Source organism: Mytilus trossulus, chromosome 2 (genome assembly GCF_036588685.1).
Source record: "Mytilus trossulus isolate FHL-02 chromosome 2, PNRI_Mtr1.1.1.hap1, whole genome shotgun sequence".
Taxonomy (NCBI): Eukaryota; Metazoa; Mollusca; class Bivalvia; order Mytilida; family Mytilidae; genus Mytilus; species Mytilus trossulus.
This window is the reverse complement of record NC_086374.1, coordinates 3191491-3198128: the sequence shown is the minus strand read 5'-3', so window position 1 is coordinate 3198128 and position 6638 is coordinate 3191491.

The window sequence follows — 6638 nt, the reverse complement described above, 5'->3', positions numbered from 1 at the left end:
GCGTATAAAATGTTCCTCTCGACGAACTCTACATTTTATATAATAAGCCCAAAAATGTCCGATTGTCTGTTCAAAAGTTACAACGGGATGATTATTAAAAGTATAGTATTTTGTGTATATCTTTTTAAAGGTAACAGATATCAACCTACTATAAACTGAAAAGATGATCAGTAATTCAAGACCTTCAATTTGAGGTCAATGTCAGGTCATGATGAAATTTCACCTTGACCTTCACATTATACTATGACCTTGACCTTGTGATATTTGAAAGGTCAAGTGGTCTTGAGTTGAAGGGTGATAGTCCGATGTCTCTACGCCTTCCGGTTCTCAAGTTTGGTATTGCATCATATATTTGATGATTAATTGTGACCTTGGTGAACATTGAAATTGTCCCAATTCTTTTTCTATGATGTTGTCCTTTAACTGTAGATCATTTACCATTTAACAGATTTGAGATATCTGCTGTCGTTTTAGAGATAATGCAGTTTGAAATTTTGCGAGCGGCGGCATGTATTTCTAAATCAACAACAGCTTACCACTTAAAATGTTTAAGAAATTGAAGAGGTTGGCATAGTTATATGTTTGACCAAATACCAAAAACATTCCATGGGAAAAAACACCAAAAAAATCATTTTGAAATTTTCATGTTTTGCATTAACTTTGTAAGTTTCATAACTTCTATTTATATCGTTGATATTGCATCATTTTTGACACTTTGCCAAATGGGGTCAACTGATATATCAAATTGAAGGTCTCAATAAACTCTGCTTAAAAATGAAAATTTTAAACCTCTTTTCATCCCAGGGGGAAGGGTGGGGTCATTTAGTGCAAACATTCAAATTTTTCAGATGGTAAGGTTGTCGCATATCAAATGAAAGAACATAAAGCGTACATTTCAAATTTCAAATTCACGTCCCCCGAAAATTGGTTGGATGGGGTCATTGAGTGCAAAAAATATTTTTTTTTTACGATATGGTTGTTGTATATCAAATGAAAGGTCATTATGTGTACATTTGAAATATCAAATTCCCGACCTCCAAAAATTAGTTGGATGGGGTTATTGAGTGCAAAAATCAAACTTTCTAGGACATGGCGTTGTCGCATATCAAATTAAATCTCATCTACCCTGTGTTACATATATCATACTTCCGATCTCAAAAATGTCGGCGGATGAGGTCATTAAGTGTAAAAAGCGAAAAGTTTCAGAAGGTATGCTTGTCGTATATCAAACGAAAGGTCATACAAAGTACATTACAAAAACATCACTTTTACAGGAAAGACCTTTCAATTGTTTTACAAACAATTGAGATACTAGTTGGTTCATTTTTTTTTACATAGATAAGGCCGTTAGTTTCTCGTTTGAATTGTTTTACATTGTCTTATCGGGGCCTTTTATAGCTGACTATGCGGTATGGGCTTTGCTCATTGTTGAATGCCGTACGGTGACCTATAGTTGTTAATGTCTGTGTCATTTTGGTCTTTTGTGGATAGTTGTCTCATTGGCAATCATACCACATCTTCTTTTTTTATATTGTAAATTAAATACTCACCTTCATAAATTTAGATCTCAGTCCACTCAATGCATTATTCAACCGGAAACCAGCCAGAAAAAGAACCGTGAAACCGTGACAACCTCTCCCACCTGACACCTGACACCCGTTCTAAGACTTCATCATTTGTTCCTTGAAATGCCAGGCACTAAGGGGGATGCAGGGGAGGGGAAGGACCCCTGATTTATGAAGGTGAGATTTTAAATTACAAAACTAAATTTTAATTAAAAAAATTGGATGTTTTAACATTTAATTCCTTCATAAGTTTAGATAACAGAATTTAACGATGCGCTGAATCCCCCCACTAGGAGGAGGAAAAACAACCTGTTGAGCAGCAACTAAAGGCCCTAAAGAATGGAGGTTGTCATAATGAAGAGGCATGGACCGTAAATAATGGTTATAAAAGGCACTATCTGACTGATCTGATTTCGACATAGAGGAGGAATTAAAAATATTCCAAGAAGAGGGTAGGGCTCCTACTTCATGTGCTTTAACTTGATGTTTAATTAAAACTTCAGAAGAAGTAGACTTATAAGCCAAAATGACAATATTGCAAATCCAGGTAGTTTTAGCAGAAATGTCAGAATTCCTTTTTTAATAAGAATGAACAACCTAACAGAACCAGCAGATCTTAATTTACTTGAAGAGGCTAGCTAATTTAAACAAGCAAAACTCTCACTGAACACTGTCACAAAACCTGATTATATGCCGTAGCAGGTGAAGCAGGAATAGTTATAAAACCAGAACCTTTATCAGGTGCTAAAAAGATGGATCAGCGAGAAGAGTAATTGAGGACTTATCAGCCGTAAAGCGGAGACACGACTTAGATATTGACAAGGCATGAATCTCACTCCTTCTACGACAAGTAGCCAAAGTTATCAGAAAACAACATTTATTAGATAAAAATTTGAAGGAGGCTGAATGTAAAGGTTCAAAAGGGGGAAACTGAAGAACTTTCAAGACTAAAACTAAGTCACAAGAAGGAACCAAACGCATTTGACGAGGTCTACTACGACGAGCTGGGACAGATGAAAACTGAGTCAGAGCATTGACTAACTGAAGATTACCTTCTCTTCTGGAGGAAGCACTAGACCCAAATCTGTCCGAAAATTTTCTCCCAGGAAATTGAAACTCTGACTGGAAATTATCTCCGATTTTCCCCATGAAATAAAAAAAACAGTCTCAGGAGTAAAAGGATGTCCAAATTGGTGTGTTCCTCTAAAAGAGATCGGCAATGATTCTTGATAAGAGAATCGTCTAGGTAGAAGTGAATGAGTATTGCCTGAGTATGGATATAAGACACCACCTTCTGAAAAAATCCTGGTAAAGAACTAGGGTGCTAATAACTAGGCCAAAAGGCATACTAGTAGCATTGAAACTGTAAACCTTGTCTGCCCAAACCAGTCGCAGGAAGTGACGAAACTTTTTCATCTAGGGTTTTATTCCCGGCTGTTCTTGGTTCTCAATCAATATCTGGTGGTGAAAACTTGTGAGAAATTGGGATGTGAAAATAGACGTCAATCAAATCTTGAGAGATTGTCCAAATTCCTAAATGAATTGTGGACCTGATAGACCTGTTGGTCTCCATTTTGAAATGTTTGACCACCAGATATTAATTGAGAACCAAGAACAGCCGGGAATAAAACCCTAGATGAAAAGGAGGATTTACCTCCCCCAAAACACCCTTCTGAATAAGAATGTTCACTTCGTCTTGTAACAACTGATTCTTTTGAGAATCCTTTGTCAGACAGATTGAGAAAGAGGAGACTGTTTCAGAAACTGAAGATCCAATTCCCTCCGTAAAATCGAAAGTACCCACTTGTCTGAAGTTATCAGAGCCCATTGATCTACAGAGTGGTACAGCCTCCCCCAACTGGAAGATGAGGAAGAGAAGTATAGTTTTCCTCTTCCAGTGGGGTACGATTCAACAGAGGGGACAACACATCACTTACCCTGCTTCTTTCCTTTAACCACTTTAGCTTTCTTCCCACTTGAGTAGTTGGGACGAGAAAAGGGTGATCTCTTCGTAGGCTGTGAAGAAGAGGTAGAAGCATTGGGCTAATGAGCGGAAGGATTGTTAACCTGAGTAGTCTTGACAAATATTTTCCCCATCGGTGACCTTCACATCCACCTTGACTACAGGAGGGGCCTTATTCACCTCCTCTTGTAACTGCTATAAGGAACCAGAGAACAACTTGTCCATAGACAAAGGAGAACTGACAAGTCTCTGCTGAAGAGCTTCAGAGATAGTCGATTTATCAAGAATCCCCTGTCTCTTAGCAAGCATAAAGTTGGACACCGTACTAAGAAGAAGGAAATGAGACATTCCGAGAATATTGTCTACGCGGAGCAGCATAGACCTCAAGTTTGAAAATTCTACCGACATATCTAAGGAAGATCCATGGATCTCAAACTCCTTAGATCTGCACCTTCCTGGTAAGAAGCAGGTCCGAAACCAGAGAATTTACTACCAACAGTTTTTCTAGTGTTAGAAAGATTCTCAGCCAGAGAAGAGTTTACAAAAGACAAAGCAGTTGTAAAGTGCCCAGACTCTGGGAAGGAATTATACCATTAGAAGCAAGACATAAAATCCGAAGTAGAAGAAGAGACCCTAGGTGGATACGACATGGGCATATCTGACATATCCCTGCGAATAGAGTAGACCAGACTCCTAAGACTATCCGAGTTGTCTGAAGAAGGCTACTTAGGAATGAAAGCATGTCTCTATGTGCTAACTACAATGTCAACATCTGAAATACCACCTTGGTCATCCAAAAAGGTACCTTCCTGACTTCTAGGAGCCAAAGAAACAGAGTCATCTTCCACCAACTGTCTAGGAATCTTATGTATAGAGGTGGTAAGACTCCCCTTCTCCTCTTTAAAAGAGGATGACTCTGAAGAGGGTCTATCACCAGACCCCTAACCATACCAAACTGATTGAGCCGAATACGGATCAAAGGGCTGAGGATAAGGTGGCAAGTTGTGCATACCAATAGGCATGGGATCGTAGGCAAAATTCATGGGCCACCTAGTACTAGAAAAGGGGTCACTCCTGATGTCAGCTGGAAGAGTCTCTTGACTACATGTTGTGCAAGAAACAGGAGACGTTGGTATCTCTGTAGCCCTAGTTAGGGTATGTGATACTCTGCAGGCCTAGTTAGGTTATGTGGTACCCTGCTAGGCCTCAACAGACTAGCACCAGGAGTGAAAGGCAAAGTACTGACAGGAGCAGGTTCTTGTTCCAAACTAACACCCAAAACACCTGGGATAAACTCCAAACTCCAATTCCAAAATTCATCCGAATTGGTGGCTGAACACCAAGGGGACCATAAATTACTATTGAAAGTGTGTATTTGACTGTTACGTAGCTGAAGCTTGAATTTTATCCATAATATTCAGATAAAATGAATAAATTTATCCACATATAACTAACAAAAAATTTCAAATTACATTTCTATATATAAATAAACAACTTGTTTGCCAAAAACAACTTTTTCATTCTCCTCAACGAAAGTGTGCAGAATGTAATGATGAACCGGAAAAAATTATGAAGGTTTAGGATGTGCAGGTGTCAGATGAGAGAGGTGGTCACGGAGTCATGGTTTTTTTCTGGTTGGTTTCTGGTTGAATAAAGCAGCGAGTGGACTGATATTTAAATTTATGAAGGTGAGGTATTTAATGTAATAAAAATGGTCTAAATGTCCATTAACCAAGAAATCCTTGTTTTCCACACTTGTTTGCCCATAATTCCTCAACAGTTTGAGCCATTATAAACCCCACAAAGCCAATTCTAACCATCCCTTTGTGGTACAGAAATGTGTTATTGTCTGAAAAACTAGAAAAATGCTTTTTAGGGCCTTTTTTTGTCCCCTAATTCCTAAGCTATTAGGATATTAGGACCATACCCCCCCCCCCCCCCCTCCAAAAAAAAAATCAATCCCAACCTTCCTTTTGTGGTTATAAACCTTGTATTTAAATTTCATCGATTTCTAATTACTTATACCAAAGTTATTGTCCAGAAACCAACTGTCTTCTGATAGCGCAGACAATGTGATACCAATATATGCCCACAAATTTTTTCGGCAGTCATATAAAAATCATTATTTTCAATATAACTATTCCAAATTGACATTTTGAAGCCTCACACACTTAAATAAACAACTATATCAGGAATTACAATTTTATTCTGGAAATACAGAATAAGTAACATGTAGGAAAATAAAACTGTGGTCAAATATAAATGATGAAATGTATGGCAACTTTGTAATACTACAATGCTTCAACATAAACAATATCAACAAAGAATATTTAATGAATAAAATATGCATTAATGATAAATACAAAGCGATTACAAATTTAACATTAATAATGAAACTTTCCACAATAACTATGTTTAATCACAAGAGAATTTGAACAACCTTTTTTAATTTCATGGAACTGAAACAAAAGTAAAACCTTTCCTGTCTATTACATTATTTTCTTCATGACTTCAAGAAATGGGAAATTGATATATTTGTCATTTAACTTTTTGTATAACAAACTTGTGAAGACATCAGTGAAATAAAACTCAATATGTACTAATTTAAAAATGCAAAAAATGAGTATTATTATCAGATTCAGTATCACAAATATAATTTATATTTTTCTTCATTTGGTTGTCTGAGAACTATTTGTACATGTATTTCAATATTTCTTCCAAAAAAAACCCAATTGGTTAGATAGATCCTCACAGAACATAACCTTTCCGTTCTTAACAATTTAAATTGGTGTACCTATCAAACTCTACCCCTGAATGCAGGTCAAATGAGGAGTTTTACCGTTTTATTGTCAGAAATGATTTGAGATAAAGCATAATATTCCTGTGGTCTGCCAAATTTGTGATTTTATAGGTGATCAGAATTCAACAAGTTGGCAACACTAAATCACAATTGTTTGTTAGATGTGTCAATGACTTTATCTTGAAATCCTTTCAATCATTATGGTATCCCATTAACAAGTTTAAAACAACTAAATGTGAAGAGTAATTAAGCTTCATATTTTACCTGGCATTATGATTATGATGAAATAATGAAGTTGCCATATAGTTAA